This window comes from Mustela nivalis, assembly GCF_964662115.1.
Source record: "Mustela nivalis genome assembly, chromosome: 4".
Taxonomy (NCBI): domain Eukaryota; kingdom Metazoa; phylum Chordata; class Mammalia; order Carnivora; family Mustelidae; genus Mustela; species Mustela nivalis.
The window spans coordinates 154,945,767-154,969,485 of record NC_139023.1 but is presented as its reverse complement, the minus strand read 5'-3'; the positions used below and the strand labels follow the sequence as shown (position 1 = coordinate 154,969,485).

Genomic DNA, 23,719 nt, shown 5'->3' with positions numbered 1-23,719 from the left:
CTTTCCTAGGGAGAAGAAGGAACTCCACCTGTGGACAGCAGCATCAGCTCATCCCCAAGAGTTCCAGCCTGACCTTCCTGGTGGCTTGCCCTACAGATTTTGTGCTTTTTTCACCAGTCCCCACAATTGCATAAGCCAATTTTTAAAAAGATTTTATTTATTTATTTGACAGAGGGAGAGATCACAAGTAGGGAGAGAAGCAGGCAGAGAGAGCTTAAAAAGCAGGCTTCCCGCTGATCAGAGAGCCCAATGCAGGGCTCAATCCCAGGATCCCGAGACCATGACTTGAGCCGAAGGAAGAGGCCTAACCCACTGAGCCATCCAGGCACCCCAAGGCAATTTCTCGAAACACATCTCTTAATATGTGTCTTGTACTGGCTGTACCTCTCTGCTTGAACCTTGACCCATGTGGATTTTAAGCCAATGAATCACCACTGGGCGAGTCCATCACCAGCCACTTGAACCTCAGTCTTGCTTTTCTTTCTCCCCTCAATATATTTAAGAATGTACAGCAATATGTTGCTTGTTAGAAAGGGAAACAAAAGCAAGTTTAGTTGACCCAGTCAAGACCACAAAGCTGTAAATCTAAGCAAAATGAAGCCGTAATTTTTGAGAATTATAAACACGATCCATTTCTTACCTTTCCTAACCACCATTCTACTGCACTGACATCACTTTCTTATCCTCACTTGTCATATAACAGTAAGACCCACTTGAGCATACTCTAGATTTAATCCTGGACAATAACTTCAGTTAGATCATAGGACTGAAGCATAAGAAGACACGGGCATCTGTTTCATTTTCCTCAAGAGGCGAAAGGCATCAACTTTACTGCCCTTACGTGATCATTAGCATTTCTCTTCACAGCTGTCACCTGAGGAGCATACCTCAAGGAAGTAAAACACCGCGCCAGAGAAATAACTGTCCTCAGTGAAGAAGTTTGGCTTGCCCTTGTCCTTATTCCAAAAGCTTTGCTTAGCTGATTTGCCTTTCCTGGCTAATAGTGACTGAGTTAAAGTAACTGCTTATCATTCATGTATTAAACGCTGAGCATCTGTACCTTTCAAAGTCATGTGAAGGAAACAGACAGGACCCAAAATCCTGGTCTATTAATGGCCCCACTTATCCATAAGCACACACTTTCTTCAAGTATACCATCAGAACTCCTAATTATAATGCTATAAATTATAGCAGAAAATTAAAAGGAGCTATATAGGAAAGAAGAAATATGAATATTACTTAAAATGAGAAGGTAATTAAGTTATCCTCTTCCTCTGAGCCAGCTCTGGCTGTTTAAAATAAGTCCTAATAACAGTGCTAAATGAACTCAAATTGCAAATGAATATTAAACTGACCTACTTTAGAAATTTCGTAACTCGTTTATTAAGGTATTTATTGTTACTAGGGAGATTTGAATCATGCTTAAATATGTAAAAAGTGAGTGTGTGGCTAATTTTATGTGTCATTTTGACTGGGCTGTGGTGCCCAGATATTTTGGTGAAATATTAATTGGGATGAGATTACAGTTGAATCAGTGGACTTTGAGTAAAGCAGATTATTATCCTTAATATGGGTGTGCCTCAGCTGATCATTTGAAGGCCTTAATTGAATAAAGACTGACTTCCCATGAGTTAAAAAGAATCCTGACAATAAACTGTCTTTGGATTCTGACTGCAACTCTTTTCTGAATCTTTAGCCTACCTGTCTCCCCTCTCAGATTTTGGACTCACCAGACTTCCACAACTGTATGAGACAGTGCTTTAAAATAAATCTCTCTCGTAAATATACAACAATTCTGTTGGTTCCATTTTTCCAAAGAACCCTGAGTAACACAATGAGTAAACTGACCACATTGGAAATAACCAGAGCAACTTCAAGAATATAAAAAAGTAAGAACATATCTCCATTTGTAGACCAACTGCTGCTTTAACCAAGTATCCTAGCTAGTTGACACTGTGACATTTTACTGCCCAGGTACTAAAAAGAACAATCCTTAGAGCATATGCTAACATATATTCAATACTTAGGAAGGGAACACATAGCCAGAGATGTCCTTTCTTTCTAAGTCTGTTTGGGCTGTAGCAAAACACCACAGACCAGCTGACTTAAAAACAACCTGTCCAGCATGGTCAGGTTCTGGTGAGACCTCTCTTTTGGTTTGCGGACTACTAATTTCTCACTGTTTCCTCATGTGGTGGAAGGAATGAAGGAATTTTCTCAGAACTCTTTTACAAGAGTACAACTCCCATTCATAAGGGCTCTGCCTTTATGACCTAATCACCTCCCAAAGGCCCCACCTCCTTACATCATCACACCAGGCATTAGGTTTCAATTTATGAATTTTGGAGGGACACACATGTTCAGACCATAGCACATTCCAAAGAGTTCATAGAGTACATACTCTATTACAAGGGCCACTAACTGCCAATCTCCAGCAAAGTTCCAGGGCTTCTGAAACTTACCTAGAAATATAAATAATCCCTAGAAATCAATTTTTTAATCCAGCTAATATTTATTGAGCACCCTCATCATAGGAAAGCCATGGTAAAGAACAGTGGTATAGTCTCTTATGTCAAAGGGCTCAGATTCTGGGGAAGAAAGAGGTGTTGCTCAAATAGCCATGTAGTTAATATCTAAATACAAATTTACACAAGTGCTATAAAAAAAGATGCCCAGTTATTTGAGAGTGTATAATAGAAACCACAGTTTGGCTATTGTGGACATTACTGCTATGAACGTTGGGGTGCAGTTACCCCTTAGGTTATGTATCTTTGTGGTAAATACTTAGTAGTGCAATTGCTGGGTCATAGGGTAGCTCTATTTTTAATTTCTTGAGGAACCTCCATACTCTTTTCTAGAGTGGCTGCACCAGTTTGCATTCCCACCAACAGTATGAGCACTCCCCTTTCTCCACATTTTTGCCAACATTTATTCTTTCCTGCCCTATTAATTTTAGCCATTCTTACTGGTGTGAGGTACTATCTCATTGTGGTTTTAATTTTTATTTCCCTGATGCCGAATGATGTGGAATATTTTTTCATGTGTCTGTTGGCCATTTGTCTGTCTTCTTTAGAGAAATGTCTGTTCATGCTGGAACTGGAGGCTATTATGCTGAGCGAACTAAGTCAATCAGAGAAAGACAATTATCATATGGCTTCACTCATATGTGGAATATTAGAAACAGTGCAGAATATCATAAGGGAAGGGAGGGGAAACTAAATGGGAAGTCATCAGAGAGAAAAACCATGAGAGACTCTTAACTATAGGAAACAAACTGAGGGTTGCTGGAAGGGAGGTGGGTGAAGGGATGGGGTAATTGGGTGATGGACATTAAGGAGGGCACAATATGTGAGGAGTACTAGGTGTTACATGCAACTGATAAATTATTAAACACTGCATCTGAAACTAATGGTGTACTATATGTTGGCTAATCTAATTTAAATTAAAAAAAAAAAAAAGAGCAGAAGCATCCAGAGTAGTCTGAAACCTGGCTTCTCAGAGTGTGGTCTATAAACCAGCAACATTAACACTCTGGGAACAAGTCAGAAATGCAAGATCTTGGGGCACCTGACTGGGTCAGTCAGTAAGATGTGTGAAGCTTGACCTCAAGGTTGTGCGTTCAACCATCTTGTTTGATTGGGAGCCTATTTTAAATACAAAGAAAGGAAGGGAGATACAGAGGAAGGCAGGGAGGGAGAAAAGAGGGAAGAAGGGAGGGAGGGGTGGAGAAAGGAAGGAAGGAATAAATGCAGGAAGAAAACTGCTTTACTACGAATAGAACATTCTAGTTGAGAGCTGAATGGGATGGGTAGAGCACTCAAAAGCAGAAGAAACCATGTTCATTTCTATGCAGCGATCACTGTTGCTAATTACCATGTATTTCCGGTTCCCCCCTTAAGGCACTTGTAGGATTGTCCTTCCCTGTCTCAAAGTTGGATCTGGCTAAGTAACTTGCTCTTTTCCATAGTTCCCAAAATTCGTGGATCCATCCTTTGAGAGGTTCTTCCATTGATATTATTTTTGGCTTCAATCTGAGTGTGCATTACATAACATGCCCGCTGCCTGTCCAGTCAGACTGCTTTATTTTAAACTCTCAGACTGCCATTGTCCCTTTCAATCTCTGCTGGTATTCCACTTGACAGTCCAATTCTCTCAACAACTTAGTTAACTTTTTCAAAAACTGCATTTCTATTCTATATATATGTATATTTACTACTTTTTCTTTCTTACACCCCAGGTCTCTTGTCTCTTTCTCTCCCTCCTAACTGGGATATATTGGACTACCCAGTGTAGGCAAGAGAGCCATTTTGTCTAACTGAAAGGAATTGGGTCCTACACCTAAACTGGAACAGTGCTCTGAGTCTCAGATGGTGACAATGGGTGTGACAGACATACTCTTGCGTTCATACTTGTTGCAAGATTATCACCTCAAAGACCTTCCCAACTTTATCTTATAAATGGTGGGGTTCTAACCAACAAGTGTCCAAACTTAAACTCTCAGTTATTTTTTTCATCCTACATATCAACTGAACAATTCTTTTCTGAGCTTATTTTTATCTTGTTAGCACCCTGACTAATACAACCAACAATAACCCAAATCAACTACTAATTTATCCCTTTGTTCATACTAGACAGTAACTTCTGTGAAAGTAGGGGCCATGCCTATTTTGCTTATGATAAGATATAGTACATCGAACGTAGGGTACTCAATATCTATTGTATGAATGAATGAATGAATGACCACCATTATTTTCATGTGATTTAAAAGCTGCTATTTCTCTTCTATTGATGATTTTATATTTCTTCCCTGACTGTTGAAAAAATATTTTCCCTATCAGCATCAGGAATTAAATGCTACCCTCTCCCTCTCATCTCGGAGGCTATAAGAATTTAAGCACAAATTCTTAATTACTGCCCCCTTCCCATAATTCAAGCTTTGAGCTTTTAATTAATAAGTGGACTTTTAGATTATGTTTTTATTAATTTCATTTTACATCATGATTTTCATTTTAGAAATTGTTCTTAACACATTAAGTTTGCATGTACAAAATCAGCTATAATTAGACTTAACTGTAAGTTGTAGGTGTTTAATTGTTCCCCACTGCTTCCTTTTCTTCTAAGTTCTTTATTCTGACACACGTATTGTTTGACTGCAACACTCTCTCAATATTTTTTTGTTTTCTGAAAGAGTGAATGATATGTTTCTGAATCTTTACGTGTCCAAATATGATTTTCCTTTGCATTCACACAGAACATTGTTTTGATACTGAAATGGAGTCACAATCCACATGCATTTTAAAGCCTGAAAAGCACTCATTGAGATGAATTAGTATTTGTAGCTCTTGTGGACTCCAGCAGGAATGTGTAAGAAACTCTTGCCTTCCAGTGATCCCCCACTGTACTCTGGAAGTACAGTTTCAGTGTAGTAGAGAAAAAGTAAACAACTAGTGTTCCTTCCAGTTCAAACATCCTACTTCAGTTCCAAAGCTATCCTCACCAGATTAAGCCTGGACAGGGACAGGGGACATGGGTGGTGATGAGTTCAGCTGCTGTAAGTGCAAAGTTCAAGTCTTGTTCCCCAAAAGCTAATAGTCCTTTCTGGTCTCTCCCTATTATGCCTGCACCATCCCTCCTCCATCACTTCAAGCGGAGAGAATCTTAGAGGATCTGTGATGGATTCAGGTTAGAGCTACCAATAGAAACTAGAAAAGGAACAAAAGAAGGAGGTTAGAATATTAAGGGAATTCACTGCTTGGGTGAGTTTTGTGTGTTTTGTTTTACCCTACTAGTGTGTTGTCACAGCCTGAAGTTAACAGAGCCCTGCACCCCTCTCCTTCCAGCTCTGTTACCCGTGTTAGGAGCTCCCTGCAACAAGTCTTCCACTTTATTTAGTAAACAATCAGAGCCAAGGGAAACACTGTGAGAAAACCTATGTCAGCTGCTGTATTCATGTTCTGTTGCTCCTGTAACAATCACAAATTTAGCAGCTTAGTACACCAGTCTGTTATCTCACAGTCTGTAGATCAGAAGTCCAGCCAGAGCGGGCTCTCTGCTCCAGGGTTCACAAGATGATGGCAGGACTGTATTCCTTTCTAGGGTAGCTGGGGATGAGCTGCTTCAAGCTCACTCAGGTCATTGGCAGAGTTCAGTTTCATGTAGTTGCAGGGCCGAGGTATCTCGTCCTTGTTGGTTGTTAACAGAGGGCCCTTCTCCATGTTTAGGGACAATCCACATTCCTTGGCTGGGCACTGACTTCCTGCAGCTTCAAAGCCAGCAACGGTGGGTGGTGGTCTTTGCATGTTTGCGTTCTCCTGCTCTCTCTTCCACAGCATTTCTCCCACTGACTCTTCCGCTTTGAAAAGCTCATACGATTACCCTGGGCCTACTCAGTTCTTCTAGGACAATCTCCCTATTCCTAGATCAGCTGATTGAGTAACGGTAATTCACCTGCAAAGTCCCTTCACAGTCGTACCTTGGATAATCAAAGCGTGGCTTACCACATTCTGCTTATCACAGCTGCTTGCTTGAGCCATTAGTAAGAATCTGCAAATCCTTATTTTTATCTTACTTGTCAGCTATACTTGTACTCCCTGTCCTGCTTACCATCTGGAGGATTTCTTAACTCCTTCAGGAAGCACTTTCTCTCACTCCTTAGGAAATCCCTTCCTAATTTTTCTACCAGTGCAGAATTCTGTGGTAAGAACCCACCATGAAATCACAATTGCTTCATTAAATACCAAAATGTCTCAAAGATTAAGATCTCTGGATGATAGCCTTCCTTATTCCCTAAGACTTAACTATAGATTATTCTGCCCTAATGTGTCTTTGGTCAATAAAATAAGATTTGGAGAGTTAGGTAAGATTTTATGTTTAATTCACTATCTAGAAATCAGGAAAGAAAAGATATGAGAAAAAAAATGTTCTTGAGTATTGTTGCCATTGATACATTTCATAGTACTAACATCCTCTGCCAGAAATGTGAATGAAATGGAATTGAATGAATTCTATCTTTAAAAAAAAGAATTGAAAATGATAGTTCACAACTATTCAAGAACTAAATTCAAAATGGTAAAGGTTATATAAATCTTATGTGTGTAGCTGACCCTCTAATGAGAGAGACTTACAACACTGAAGTCTCAAACAAATTTTTCGAACACTGAAGAGAGAAGCCACATAATTTGAGAGTATCATAGCTGGGAATCCTGGAAAGAGAAAGATCAAGCCAGCATGGATTTAGACCATGAAGAGGCTTAACTTAAAAGCTGAGAACAAAATCACGCTCCTCTCATGATTATTATAAGGAGACTTTGGGTGCTCTTACTCTCTGGCAGAGCCCAGTACCTAATGAAAAGAGCATATCTGTCCTGCTTGGTTTATTTTGTTCCTAATCAACAGCAGTACTTCAAATTAGCTTTCAAAATCTATTGCCCTCTCTCAGCCATAAAAATCTATCTTCTCTCTTTTGATATTAGTATAACTCCCCATCTAAAGTCGCAGAAAAAAAGCTCCCACTCAAAAGCTGTGTCCTTCATCACACAATTCAAAAGGAAGTGAAAACAAGACTCAGGAAGTGTAGCCACAGTATTTCCAACATGAGAGGTTCTGCACAGTAGACGCTATAGTGATTATAAGTTCAGGGCAGCTGAGAGGGTTGAAGGTCAGCCAACATAGGACTGAGCCAATGAACCGGAGAACTCTTGAGCCCAAAAACTGGTGACATTAAACACTAAAATCTTTTGAGGGGAACACAGTTTTATCATAAACTTTAGTTCTATAGTATAGGTGTTGAAGATTAAGATGTTTTGAAATATTAACTTCAAAATCTGTCATTTGGGGGTTGGATTATCTGGCATTAATTTGAGTCCATTAGCACCCAGCTATGTTTAAATTGTGTGGGATAGCTATGTGCCATGAGCCCAAGGCTAAAAATTGTGGCTACTGATTTCTTTCTTCTACTTCATTATACCACTGTGGCTTCATAAATGTGGCTCACAGCAATGAGCTTAGCTTTTCTTTTACTTTATAGTGAAATAATTGGAAAGATAAAGATTTCAAAACAGTCTTACAATTTTGGCTGCTCACTTTAGCTTCTGAGAAGTGTGACAACAATTCTAAACCCTTAGTTAGCAGACCTAAACACAATTATATTCCAGTTGTCCAAGGAGTTCTCAGAAGTAAATTAAGCTTCTGTCAGTCATCCTCCAAATACTAAAGTTCCTGAAAGTAATGAAAAAGTACAATGTTTTCATTTTAATAAGGTTGCAATGTTTATTGAGTTCAGAGACCTACAGACAGACCTGGTTCGAATCATGACTCCAGAATACACTGATTGCATGATTATGAATGGACGAAGTTCTCAAAAACTCCAAGTTTTATGATAAATGGGAAGAAGAATTATCCTATCTTTCAGGGTTGGCATAGGAATTACAGATAGTATCTTTATTATGCCTAGCATTTTAGAGAGTAAGAAGTAAAAAAATGATGGTTTTAATTTTTATTCTTATTTCACTCGTGTTATTTATAATTAATTTCAAAATATCCAGGTGAGGGCAAAATGTAATGGGATTTATTTCGTGCCTTTAACTGATGACAAGGAAGGCTAAGCAAATATAAAAGACAATAAAACCCCAAACATTATGGACATTAGTGTTGTTGATTGGGAGGAGACACCAGAAGTACCCTGCCTGATTTTATGTTGAATTTAGTCCAGTGTAATTTGGTAACTACAAAAGTCCATATTGGAAAGATCTATTCATTCCTTAACTGTTATTTAAGGCTAACCTGCACAGTAATCCCTTTATCCACCAAGATGATACTTTCCCTATTTAACCAAAATGCTCATTTCATGAATTACCAAAGATAATCTACCTCAAGATATCTGAATATATGAATTTTTCCTTTAAGTAAATGAACAGAGGGCTCACTAGAGTGGTGGTCCCACAAGGATATACTGATGCTTGGGAAGACTAGATGTAATTGTTAAAGAAACCTTCTAGTTTCGATTTCTGTTTGCTTTTTTGCCACTTCAGCATCATTTCTTTTTGTTATGGCCAAGTTATTATGGAATTAGAGAGTGTTGGAACTTAGAGGAATTTAATAGTGCATGCAATCCAAACATCAACTTTTTATGGATTAAAAAGCACAAATCAAAATTGAAGTCCAAAAAGGTTAAGTTTGTGCCCTAAGGACACACAACTAATAAATGGCATACCCACCAATTGCTTTTTTTTTTTTTTTTTTAATTCAGCACATATTTACTGGGTTGGCATTATGTACAAGGCACGAGGCTTGGAACTGGGCAGAGACAGATATGAATAAAGAGTCACTGTTCCCTGAAGGAAGACTTCTCCAGCTCCGGTTTCTCAGTATTTAGTGCTTCATATCATCTCTGAACCCTTGAAGCATGTATATCCACAAAGCAGAAAGAGCATCATCAAACTGGATTTCTTAAGAGCAAAGTTTAAAATCTGAATTTAGATACTTAGCTTGAGAAAGAGATTGAAGAATGTAAGAATTTTAGATGTTGCCTGAAGTAATGTTTTTAAATATGAAAATATATGATAGTTTGTGACCCAGAAGAAAAAGTATAATTTGCTTAGCCTGGGAGGCTCATTTTAAGTTAAAATTATGTTATGGTCTGATGCTTTTAAATTAAGCTTTACTACTTAGCCATGTAAAGTATTTGATTTTTGAAAAGGCTTTATAATTAAGTAATTAACAAAAGAATACAAGGACATTTGTAAAATGGAGAAAAAGACTGAAAAGGACATAGCCAACTTTAATTTCTTTCCAACTGGAAGACTTTTTTCCAGGCTCATTTTAAATTATTTACTTCTCTCTTTGAGAAAGGAAAAAAATGACTTCTCACTTCTCACTTGTACCTCTAGGGGGAAAAATCCACGAAGCAACAAAAAATGGTCATGGTAATAAATATTTGTTGCTCGAAGGGTATAGATACAACTGTCTCTGACTACTCTCTTTCATGGAGCCAAATGGGGACCACTCTCTCTGGCTAACATTACCATCTCTCAGGTAAATGAATCCTACTATATTTTGGTCTCAGGCAAACTGAGCAAGTAATTTCCTACTTGGTTCTGCCTTATTATATAAAACACAAAACATGCCCTTAGAAATATAGGTTATTCATATATTATCCTAACAGGAACTATTCTCCATATGCCTCATAAAATTGATGGGCACCTCTCGGACTGAAACCGACAGATGAGGTGGCTTCCTACTTCATTTCACACATCCACACACATTTCTTTTTTAAAACTTCAGTAGCTTTCTGATTTCTCCTGAACGATTTCTATCTGAGCAACTGCTTGAAATTTAGTCATAAAGATCTTCCTGCCTCAAAAATAGGCTCTCAAATGGGACCCTTCATTTTGATGTTAAAAGGTAAAAAGCAATTTGGGGGTCCTCTAAGGTTTCTGAATTTAAATAGATGAGATTTATACAGTGCTATTGATGATGCCAAATACAATGTTTTTGCTTTTCTAGCCAATCCTGTTCTTTTTCTACTTCAGAGATCAATTAAAGACCAGAAATGCTAAGTATAATCTGTACAAGCTTTGGTTAGGCTCACAGGATCAACTTGTTATTTTCTCAGAGTTAATTACCTGCTCTAGCTAATTAAGTGTTCTATTTCTGTAAAACTCCATTTTTCTCACAAATAACTAAAAAAAAGTCTTTGAGTTTACGGGCTCTAAGAAACTGATCAGCTATTCAGTACAGAACATTTTTCTATATTCCTGTTTAATGACTAGTTCAATGTGTGTTAATTACTCCATACCCATTAAGAATTATTTGGGGTTAATTGTACAATATTTTAATATGTGGAGACTTGTGATTATGTTAACCTCTGACTCCATTTAACACTACCTGATTTTTTTAAAGATTTTATTTATTTATTTAACAGAGAGAGACACAGTGAGAGAGGCAACAGAAGGAGGGAGAGTGGGAGAGGGAGAGTCAGGCTTCCCACTGAGCAGGGAGCCCAATGTGGGGCTCAATCCCAGAGTCCTGGGATCATGACTGGAGCCAAAGGCAGCCGCTTAAGGACTGAATCACTCAGGCACCCCTCACTTCTTGATTTTTAATAGCACTCATTACTTTCCTGCCACTTTTTTTTTTTTTAAGATATCTCCACCTTGGAGAAAGGTAAATGGGAAAAGGGAGAGAAATGCCTTTAGCGATTCACTTTCCTACCCAGGCTCAATGATGTGGGGCAGCAAACAGCAGATGACAGTTTTATGGTTAAGGAGTTTATGGTCCAGTAGTGGTTACAGTCATGCACAGAAATAACCTGAACATGAAGAATAAAGAGTGAAATAGAAGTGGATCTAAAGAATTATGAAAAGACAGAAAAGGGAGAGAATGATTCTAAATAGCAGTTCAAGGAGAATTTTCTCAAAAAAGCAGGAAATCCATAGGGTTTTGAAGGATAGACAGGATTTCTACAGAAAGGGATGAAAATTCTGATTGCAAACACATCTGGAGCAAATGCATTGGAAAGGGAAAATTCTAGGAGTGTTTGGGGAACTGTTATAGAACAGGATATATGGAAGAGACAAGGACACATGGCCATTTGCCATCTTACAGCATGTTTATCTCTGATTCAAATGCATTTTTTTGTTTGTTTCATGCCGCTGAGAGGGACAGGATATGTGACCCCCAAACCTGCCACAGGTGGATTATTTTGAGGCAATGGTGATCAAAGCCCAACAGACACAGGAAGATTTTGTTTATTTGTTTGTTTGTTTTACCTCTCCTTTAACTTCCTAAAAGAATTCGGGTGGAGGACCTGTACCAGGAAGAGAGCTAATACCAGAGATAACATTTTATACCAGAAAGGATACCTGCATGGCAAAATTTGTTCACCAAACCTTAGATCTTCCCATCTTCCTGTGAATTGTCTCCCTCCCTTTTGAAGTCCCAGGTCCCTGTATCCTTCAGCCACAATTGCCTGTCAGGGAACCTAATATCTTTGGTGTTCCCATCAATACAAAACAGTTATTTTTTTTTTCTTCTGTTAATCTGTTGTATGTTGATTTAATTATTAGAATAGCCAAAGTATGGGGCGCCTGGGTAGCTTGGTCAGTTAAGCGTCTGCCTTTGGCTCAGGGTCATGACCTCGGGGTCCTGGGATCCCTGCTCAGTAAGGAATCTGCTTCTCCCCCTCCCTCGGCCCTTCTCCTCCCACCCTCTCTTGCTCACTCACTCTCTCTCTCAAATAAATGAACAAAATCTTAAAAAAAAAACAAAAAGGTTAAAGAACATAGAAAAGAGATGGGAAATTTTTATCTTCCCCAACACAGCCAAACCTTCACATAGACATTTTTTAATGCCATAATACTAGAACCTCAGGCAGAGTTTCCTGTCTTTTTCCTGGGGTCTAGAACTGCAGGGCAATTTGGCACTGGCTGTGATCTGATTTTCCAGGGTAGACCAACCTCCAGGGTAGAGGATCTACAATCATCTAAGCTAAAGGATATAGTACAGACTGAGGAATATTTCCTTTCTGAAGAAAAAAAAAAAATCTTTTTTCCATTTGTTAACCATTTCTTTCAAAGCATCTCCTTTCTTTCATAATGACCATTTTTTCCCCACTATCTTCTTTTCCATGGATTGGGAGAAGCCACCGGCATAAACGAATGTCCCCAACTTTTTCTCAATCTGTTTCAGTTCATTTGTGGACATGGGAAAGGCTCTCCTGTCTCCTGATATGTTCATCTGTGATGGCACTTCTCTACTTGTAAGGCTATTGACTTAATTTCTGAGAAGAATTTCTGTTCCTGGATTTGATTTTCCTGGAATACATATTCTCAGAGATAATTTAATGGTCTGAAACAGGGGCCAGCAAATGTTTTCAGTGAAAAACCAGACAGTAAATATTGTAGGCTTTGTGGACCAAATATGCTTTGTTACAACTACTGGACTTTCTCTTTGTAACATGAATGAAGCCATAGACAATATGAAATTAATGAGCATGGCTGTGTTTCAATTAAACCTCAGTTATGGCTACTGAAATTTGAATTTTGTACAATTTCACATATCAGGAAATATTATTCATCTTATTCATCTTTTGGGGTTTTTTTCATTCTAAATTTTTCATCACAGGGAGGAGTTTGTCCGCAGGCTAGAGTTTGTCAATCCCTGGTCTAAAATGTTGACAGGGTGGACCTATCTTTTGCACACAATGTTTCTAAATCATTATATATTTTTCTAGATATGATCTCTGTGAGTATGTCACTTTTTTCCCTCTGCCATTAGATGCTGACCTGGTTACTATGATTAATTATTGCACCTTTATTCATCAACCTATCATTGCCCCCATCTTTTTTATCTACTCTGCATGGTTTATATATGTCACCATATTTTGTCTTGACAACTATCTTACGTGGTATAGATAAGAACACCCCAACAAGTTCATAATATGGTGTGATGTGAAATCTGCTAAGAGAGTAAATCTGAAGTATTCTCACCATCAAAACCAAAACAGAATGAAACAAAATATGGGAACTCTGTGAGGTGATGGATATGCTAACTAGCTTGCTTGTAGTAATTATTTTTCCAGTGTATACAAATATCAAATCCCATGTTGTACATCTTAAACATGTAAAACTTTTATTCATCTATAATACCTCAAAAAGCTAGAGGAGAAAAGAACAACAACATAGAAGGTTAAGGAATTTGCCCAAGATTATACATTTTTTTAAGTGGCAGATGCAGGATTCAAATCTATTTAAATATTTTATACAATTTCTCCTGAAAAAATACATATGGGTCTCTTATCTTCTCCCAATAATTTCACTTTTCCCCCAGATTTTCCCTTAAACATAGGTATCTCTGATTACCTTTTTTTCCTCATTTTTACCGTGTACAAAGATCTTTAGAGCAGAATTCTTGTAATTTTTATTTAATTTCATTTTCTCATTATAACTATGGTTATAATTATAACCATATAACTATAATATGTGAATAAATGCATTTCACTACAGAATTATAATCATCCATGGCTAAGCTTTTTTACAACAGAGTGAAAAACAGAATGAAGAAGTTCAAGCATGTAGACACAGGAAAAAACTTTTTAATAATTATGGTATTTAAAATTAAAGATTCAAGTAGCACACTTTAATTTTATTCAGTTCTTAAAATCTATATTAATTAAAACAGATTAACAATCATAATGACAAATATTTTTGAGCTAGGCTGAGATAAGCATTTTTACATATGTTTTAAAGCCTCTGCCTTCAGCTCAGGTCATGATCTCAGGGTCCTGGGATCGAGCCCCACATCGGGCTCTCTGCTCAGCAGGGAACCTGCTTGCCCCTCTCTCTGCCTGGCCCTCTGCCTACTTGTATTCTCTGTCTGTCAAATAACTAAATAAAATCTTAAAAAAAAAAACCTACACTATGTTGAATTAATAAAAAAATAAATACATATATATACATATATAAATTATAACAATGAAGGAATGAGAGAGAGAGGAAGGAAGGAAGGAAGGAAAATTTAAAAGCTTTAAAAGTTGTGCAGAGGACACCTGTGTGGCTCAATCGGTTAAGCATCTGCCTTTGGCTCAGGTCATGATCCCAGGGTCCTGGGATCGAGTCCAACATAGGGCCCCCTGCTTAGCAGAGTCTACTTCTCCCTCACCCTTTGCCCCTCTCTTCTGCTCATATTCATTCACTCTCTTTCTTGCTCTGGCTTTCAATCTCTCTCAAATAAATAAAATCTTTGATTGGAGAGAAAAATTCATTAGGAATAAGAAATCTAAATCACAGGTTTTGGGGGTTTTTAAATTTATTTATTTGAGAGAGAGAAAGTGAGAGTGCATGCATGACCAGGGGAGCAGCAAAAGAAGAGGGAGGAAGAGAATCTCAAGCAGACTCCAGGCTGAGCTGAGTGCAGAGCCCTTGGCGGGACTCAATCTCATAACCCCAACCAATGATCTATACATAATCTGAGAGTCAAATACTTAACCTGGGCCACCCAGGTGCCCCCAAATCAGAGTTTTTAACTAGCTGCGTGAATTTGTACAAGTCATTTAGCTTCTTTCACTTCCTCTGTGTTTCCCTTTTGCCATCTGCAAACAAAGTCCTTGAGTCTAGATGCTCACCATGTTATCTTCTACTTCTGTATTCCATGATCCTATTTTTTTTGTTGTTGTTATATTATGTTAGTCACTATACAGTACATTATTAGTTTTTGGTGTAGGGTTCCATGGTTCATCGTTTGTATATAACACTCAGTGCTCCATGCAATATGTGCCCTCCTTAATACCCATCACTGGGCTAACCCATCTCCTACCTCCCTCCCCTCTAAAAGCTTCAGTTTGTTTTTCTCATGGTTTTTCTCCCCCTTTGAGTCCTCCCTCCATTTTTCCTCTCCTTCTCTTAATGTCCTCCATACATTCCTTATGCTCTACAAATAAGTGAAATCATATGATAATTGACTTTCTCTGTTTGACTTATTTCACTCAGCAAAATCTCCTCCAGTCCGTCCATGTTGATGCAAAAGTTGGGTGTTCATCCATTCTGATGACTGAGTAATATTCCATCGTATATATAGACCACATCTTCTTTATCCATTCTTCTGTTGAAGGGCATTTCAGTTCTTTCCACACTTTGGTTATTATGGACATTGCTGCTATGAACATTGGGGTGCATATGGCCCTTCTCCCACTACATCTGTATCTTTGGCATAAATACCCAGTAGTGCAATTTCTGGGTCATAAGGTAGCTCTATTTTTAATTATTTGAGAAACCTTCACACTGTTTTCCAGTGTCTGTACCAATTTATATTCCCACTGACCATGCAAGAGGGTTCCCCTTTCTCCACAACCTTTCCAACATTTGTTGTTTCTTGCCTTGTCAATTTTTGCCATTCTAACTGGTGTAAGGTGGTATCTCAATGTGGTTTTGATTTGAATTTCACTGATGGCTAATGATGATGAATATTTTTCATGTGTTTGTTAGCCATTTGTATGCCTTCTTTGCAGAAGTCTGTTCATGTCTTCTGCCCACTTTTTCCTTGACTATTTGTTTTTTGGGTGATGAGTTTGAGAAGTTCTTTATAGATCTTGTATATCAGTCCTTTGTCTGTAGTGCCATTTGCAAGTATCTTCTCCCATTCCGTGAGTTGCCTTTTTTGTTGTTGTTGAAAGTTACCTTTGCTGTGCAGATTTTTTTAATTATTTATTAATCAGAGAGAGAGAGAGCACAAGCAGGCAAAGTGGGAGGCAGAGATAGAGAAGCAGGCTCCCTCCCCACTTAGCAAGGAGCCCAATGTGGGACTCAATCCCAGGACCCTGGGAACATGACATGAACCAAAGGCAGCGGCTTAACTGACTGAGCCACCCAGGAGTCCTTGTGCAGAAGCTTTCTATCTTGACTAAGCCCCAAAAGTTCATTTCACTTTTGTATCCCTTGCCTTTGGAGACATGTCTTGAAAGAGTTTCTGCAGCTGATGTCCAAGAGGTTGCTGCTTATGTTCTCTTCTAGGATTTTGATGAATTCTTGTCTCACACTGAGGTCTTTCATCTATTTTGAGTTTATCTTTGTGTATGGTGGAAGAGAATGGCCATGTTTCATTCTTCTGTGTATAGCTGTCCAATTTTCCCAGCACCATTTATTGAAGAGATTGTCTTTTCCATTGGATGTTTTTTTCCTGCTTTGTCGAAGACTATTTGACTATAGAGTTGACGGTCCTGGGCTCTCTCTTCTGTTTCATTTGTCTGTCTGTTTTTGTGCCCTTACCATGTTGTCTTGGTGATCAAAGCTTTGTAATATAGCTTGAAATCGGACAACGTGTTGCGATTCAGGAACTTTTCTCATTCCACACAAATTTTAGGACTGTTTGTTCCAGCACTTTGAAAAATGCCATTGGTATTTTGATCAGCATGGCATGGAAAATATAGATTGCTCTGGACAGCATAGACATTTTAAAAATGTTAATTCTTCCAACCCATGAGCATGGAATGTTTTTCGATCTTTTTGTGTCTTCTTCAATTTCTTTCATGAGTGTTCTCTAGTTCTTAAAGTATAGATCGTTTATGTCTTTGGTTAGGTTTATTCCAAGGTATCACATTGATTGATTTGTGCATGTTGAACCACCCTTGCATCCCAGGGATAAATTCCACCTGCTGTGGTGGATAATACTTTTAGTGTACTGTTGGATCCTATTAGCTAGGATCTTGTTGAGAATTGTTGCATCCCTATTCATCAGGGATATTGGTCTGAAATTCTCCTTTTTCATGGGGTCTTTGCCTGGTTCTGGGATCAAGGTAATGCTAACCTCACAGAAATTTGGAAGTTTACCTTCTGATTCTATGTTTTGGGACAGTATCAGTAGAATAGGTATTATTTCTTCTTTAAATATTTGGTAGAATAACCCCATTAAGCCATTTGGCTCTGGACTTCTGTTTTTTGGGAGGTTTTTGATCACTGCTTCAATATTGTTACTGGTTATTGGTCTATTTAGATTGTCTATTTCTTCTTGTTTCAGCCTTGACAGTTTGTAAGTTTCCAGGAAGGCATCCATTTCTGTCAGGTCGCTTAATTTATTGGCATATAGTTATTGATAATAATTTCAGATAATTGTTTCTTTTTCCTTAATATTAGTTGTGATATCTTCCTTTTCATTTATAATTTCATTAATTTGGGTTCTTTCTCTTTTCTTTTGGATTAGTCTTGTCAGACTTATTAATCTTATTAATTAATCAATCTTATTACTTCTTTCAAAGAATGAGCTTCTAGTTTTATTGATGCATTCTATTGTATTTCTGGTTTCTAACTCACTAATCTCTGCTCTAATCTTAATAATTTCCCTTCTCATGCATGGGTTAGGCTTAATTTGTTAATTCTCCAGTTCTTTAACATGTAAAGATAGTTTGTGTATTTGGGATTTTTCTATTTTTTTGAGTGAGGCTTGGATGGCTATGTATTTCCCTCTTAGGATTACATTTGCCATACTCCTAGGTTTTTTTTTTTTTTAATTTTTTATTTTTAATTTTTTATTTTTTATAAACATATAATATATTTTTATCCCCAGGGGTACAGGTCTGTGAATCACCAGGTTTACACACTTCACAGCACTCACCAAAGCACATACCATCCCCAATGTCCATAACCCCACCCCCCTTGTACCAACCCCCCTCCCCTCAGCAACCCTCAGTTTGTTTTGTGAGATTAAGAGTCACTTATGGTTTGTCTCCCTCCATATCCCATCTTGTTTCATTGATTCTTCTCCTACCCATTTAAGCCCCCATGTTGCATCACCACTTTCTCATATCAGGGAGATCATATGATAGTTGTCTTTCTCAGCTTGACTTATTTCGCTAAGCATGATACGCTCTAGTTCAATCCATGTTGTCGCAAATGGCAAGATTTCATTTCTTTTGATGGCTGCATAGTATTCCATTGTGTATATATACCACTTCTTCTTTATAGATTCATCTGTTGATGGACATCTAGGTTCTTTCCATAGTTTGGCTATTGTGGACATTGCTGCTATAAACATTCGGGTGCACGTGCCCCTTTGGATCACCACGTTTGTATCTTTAGGGTAAATACACAGTAGTGCAATTGCTGGGTCATAGGGCAGTTTTATTTTCAACATTTTGAGGAATCTCCATGCTGTGTTCTAGAGTGGTTGCACCAGCTTGCATTCCCACCAACAGTGTAGGAGGGTTCCCCTTTCTCCGCATCCTCACCAGCATCTGTCATTTCCTGATTTGTTGATTTTAGCCATTCGGACTGGTGTGAGGTGATATCTCATTATGGTTTTGATTTGTATTTCCCTGATGCCGAGTGATATAGAGCACTTTTTCATGTGTCTGTTGGCCATCTGGATGTCTTCTTTGCAGAAATGTTGCTTCATGTCCTCTGCCCATTTCTTGATTGGATTATTTGTTCTTTGGGTGTTGAGTTTGCTAAGTTCTTTATAGATTTTGGACACTAGTCCTTTATCTGATATGTCGTTTGCAAATATCTTCTCCCATTCTGTCAGTTGTCTTTTGATTTTGTTAACTGTTTCCTTTGATGTGCAAAAGCTTTTGATCTTGATGAAATCCCAATAGTTCATTTTTGCCCTTGCTTCCCTTGCCTTTTGCGTTGTTCCTAGGAAGATGTTGCTGCGGCTGAGGTCGAAGAGGTTGCTGCCTGTTTTCTGGTCAAGGATTTTGATGGATTCCTTTCACACATTGAGGTCCTTCATCCATTTTGAGTCTATTTTTGTGTGTGGTATAAGGAAATGGTCCAATTTCACTTTTCTGCATGTGGCTGTCCAATTTTCCCAACACCATTTATTGAAGAGGCTGTCTTTTTTCCATTGGACATTCTTTCCTGCTTTGTCGAAGATCAGTTGACCATAGAGTTGAGGGTCTATTTCTGGGCTCTCTATTCTGTTCCATTGATCTATGTGTCTGTTTTGGTGCCAGTACCATGCTGTCTTGATGATGACAGCTTTGTAATAGTGCTTGAAGTCCGGAATTGTGATGCCACCAACGTTGGCTTTCTTTTTCAATATCCCTTTGGCTTTTCGAGGTCTTTTCTGGTTCCATATAAATTTTAGAATTATTTGTTCCATTTCTTTGAAAAAGATGGATGGTACTTTGATAGGAATTGCATTAAATGTGTAGATTGCTTTAGGTAGCATAGATATTTTCACAATATTTATTCTTCCAATCCAGGAGCATGGAACATTTTTCCATTTCTTTGTGTCTTCCTCAATTTCTTTTATGAGTACTTTACAGGTTTCTGAGTATAGATTTTGTGCCTCTTTGGTTAGGTTTATTCCTAGATATCTTATGGTTTGGGATGCAATTATAAATGAGATGGAACCCTTAATTTCTCTTTCTTCTGTCTTATAGTTGGTATAGAGAAATGCAACTGATTTCTGTGCATTGCTTTTATATCCTGACACTTTACTGAATTCCTGTACAAGTTCTAGCAGTTTTGGAGTGGAGTCTTTTGGGTTTTCCACATATAGTATCATATCATCTGCGAAGAGTGATAATTTGACTTCTTCTTTGCCGATTTAGATGCCTTTAATTTCCTTTTGTTGTCTGATTGCTGAGGCTAGGACTTCTAATACTATGTTAAATAGCAGTGGTGATAATGGACATCCCTGCCATGTTCCTGACCTTAGCGGAAAAGCTTTCAGTTTTTCTCCATTGAGAATGATATTTGCAGTGGGTTTTTCAGAGATGGCTTTGATGATATTGAGGTATGTGCCCTCTATCCCTAAACTTTGAAGAGTTTTGATCAGGAAGGGATGCTGTACTTTGTCAAATGCTTTTTCAGCATCTATTGAGAGTATCATATGGTTCTTGTTCTTTCTTTTATTGATGTGTTGTATCACATTGACTGATTTGCGGATATTGAACCAAACTTGCAGCCCTGGAATAAATCCCACTTGGTCGTGGTGAATAATCCTTTTAATGTACTGTTGAATCCTATTGGCTAGTATTTTGTTGAGTATTTTCGCATCTGTGTTCATCAAGGATATTGGTCTATAGCTCTCTTTTTTGGTGGGATCCTTGTCTGGTTTTGGGATCAAGGTGATGCTGGCCTCATAAAATGAGTTTGGAAGTTTTCCTTCCATTTCTATTTTTTGGAACAGTTTCAGGAGAATAGGAATTAGTTCTTCTTTAAATGTTTGGTAGAATTCCCTCGGGAAGCCGTCTGGCCCTGGGCTTTTGTTTGTTTGGAGATTTTTAATGACTGTTTCAATCTCCTTACTGGTTATGGGTCTGTTCAGGCTTTCTATTTCTTCCTGGTTCAGTTATGGTAGTTTATATGTTTCTAGGAATGCATCCATTTCTTCCAGATTGTCAAATTGTTGGTGTAGAGTTGCTCATAGTATGTTCTTATAATAGTTTGTATATCTTTGGGGTTAGTTGTGATCTCTCCTCTTTCATTCATGATTTTATTTATTTGGGTCCTTTCTCTTTTCTTTTTGATAAGTCTGGCCAGGGGATTATCAATTATATCAATTCTTTCAAAGATCCAGCTCGTAGTTTCATTGATTTGTTCTATTTTTTTTTGTTTGTTTCTATTTCCTTGATTTCTGCTCTGATCTTTATGATTTCTCTTCTCCTGCTGGGCTTAGGGTTTCTTTCTTGTTCTTTCTCCAGCTCCTTTAGGTGTAGGGTTAGGTTGTGTACCTGAGACCTTTCTTGTTTCTTGAGAAAGGCTTGTACCGCTATATATTTTCCCTTCAGGACTGCCTTTGTTGTGTCCCACATATTTTGAACCATTGTATTTTCATTATCATTTGTTTCCATGATTTTTTTCAATTATTCTTTAATTTCCCAGTTGACCCATTCATTCTTTAGAAGGATGTTGTTTAGTCTCCATGTATTTGGGTCTTTCCAAACTTCCTTTTGTGGTTGAGTTCTAGCTTCAGAGCATTGTGGTCTGAAAATATGCAGGGAATTACCCCAATCTTTTGATACCGGATGAGACCTGATTTAGGACCGAGGATGTGATCTATTCTGGAGAATGTTCCATGTGCACTAGAGAAGAATGTGTATTCTGTTGCTTTGGGATGAAATGTTCTGAATATATCTCTGATGTCCATCTGGTCCGGTGTGTCGTTTAAGGCCTTTTTCCTTGTTGATATTTTGCTTGGATGATCTGTCCATTTCAGTGAGGGGAGTGTTAAAGTCCCCTACTATTATTGTATTATTGTTGATGTGTTTCTTTGATTTTGTTATTAATTGGTTTATATAGTTGGCTGCTCCCACGTTGGGGGCATAGATATTTAAAATTGTTAGATCTTCTTGTTGGACAGACCCTTTGAGTATGATATAGTGTCCTTCCTCGTCTCTTATAGTCTTTGGCTTAAAATCTAATTGATCTGATATAAGGTTTGCCACTCCTGCTTTCTTCGGATGTCCATTAGCATGGCAAATTCTTTCCAATCCCCTCACTTTAAATCTGGAGGTGTCTTCGGGCTTAAAATGAGTTTCTTAGAGGCAACATATAGATGGGTTTTGTTTTTTTATCCATTCTGATACCCTGTGTCTTTTGACAGGGGCATTTAGCCCATTAACATTCAGGGTAACTATTGAGAGATATGAATTTAGTGCCATTGTATTGCCTGTAAGGTGACTGTTACTGTATATGGTCTCTGTTCCTTTCTGATCTACCACCTGTAGGCTCTCTCTTTGCTTAGAGGACCCCTTTCAATATTTCCTGTAGAGCCGGTTTGGTGTTTGCAAATTCTTTCAGTTGTTGTTTGTCCTGGAAGATTTTAATCTCTCCTTCTATTTTCAATGATAGCCTAGCTGAATATGGTATTCTTGGCTGCATGTTTTTCTGATTTAGTGCTCTGAAAATATCATGCCAGCTTTTTCTGGCCTGCCTGGTCTCTGTGGATAAATCAGCTGCCAATCTAAATTTTTTACCATTGTATGTTACAGACTTCTTTTCCCAGGCTGCTTTCAGGATTTTCTCTTTGTCACTGAGACTTGTAAATTTTACTATTAGGTGACGGGGTGTGGGCCTATTCTTATTGATTTTGAGGGGTGTTCTCTGAACCTCCTGAATTTTGATACTCGTTCCCTTTGCCATATTAGGGAGATTCTCCCCAATAATTCTCTCCAGTATACCTTCTGCTCCCCTCTCTCTTTCTTCTTCTTCTGGAATCCCAATTATTCTAATGTTGTTTCGTCTTATGGTGTCACTTATCTCTCCAATTCTCCCCTCATCATGGTCCAGGAGCTGTTTGTCCCTCTTTTGCTCAGCTTCTTTATTCTCTGTCATTTGGTCTTCTATATCACTAATTCTTTCTTCTGCCTCATTTATCCTAGCAGTGAGAGCCTCCATTTTTGATTGCACCTCATTAATAGCTTTTTTGATTTCAACTTGGTTAGATTTTAGTTCTTTTATTTCTCCAGAAAGGGCTTTTATATCTCCTGAGAGGGTTTTTCTAAGCCCGAAAAAGGCATGGAAGATTGAGAATTGTCATTCTGAACTCTAGATCTGACATATTACCAATGTCTGTATTGATTAGGTCCTTAGCCTTCGGTACTGCCTCTTGTTCTTTTTTTTTTTGTGGTGAATTTTCCGCCTTGTCATTTTGTCCAGCTAAGAGTATATGAAGGAGCAAGTAAAATACTAAAAGGGTGGCAACAACCCCAGGAAAATATGCTTTAACCAAATCAGAAGAGATCCCAAATCGTGACGGGGGGAGAAAGGGGATAAAAAGAGGTTCAAAAAGAAAGACAGAAAAAAAAAAAAAAAACAAAAAAAAAAACCCAAAAAGAATTAAAAAAAGAAAATGAATAAAGAAAAGTATAAAAAAGAAAATTATATATATATATATATTGAACTATTTAAAAAACGTTAGAAAAGAAAAGGGTAAAAGTTAAAAAAATTTTAGCAGAAAAAGAAAAAAAAATGAAAAACAAAAAAATTAAATTAACTGCAAGACTAAAAAATCACAGGGAGAAAGCCATGAGTTCCGTGCTTTTCTTTCTCCTCCTCTGGAATTCTGCTGCTCTCCTTGGTATGGAAACCGCACTCCTTGTTAGGTGAACTTAGTCTTGGCTGGATTTCTTATCGATCTTCTGGGGGAGGTGCCTGGTGTAGTGATTCTCAAGTGTCTTTGCCCCAGGCGGAATTAGACCACCCTTACCAGGGGCTGGGGTGATTAATCCGCTCGGGTTTGCTTTCAGGAGCTTTTTTTCCCTGAGAGCACTTTCTGTGAG

At 38.0% G+C, this 23,719-nt stretch overlaps 1 protein-coding gene across 1 annotated transcript in view; it reads left to right on the top strand.

Annotated features, from left to right (window-relative positions):
• GALNTL6 (polypeptide N-acetylgalactosaminyltransferase like 6) overlaps positions 1–23,719 on the top strand; it is a 1,234,529-nt gene that overhangs the window by 854,302 nt on the left and 356,508 nt on the right. The window lies entirely within an intron of this gene.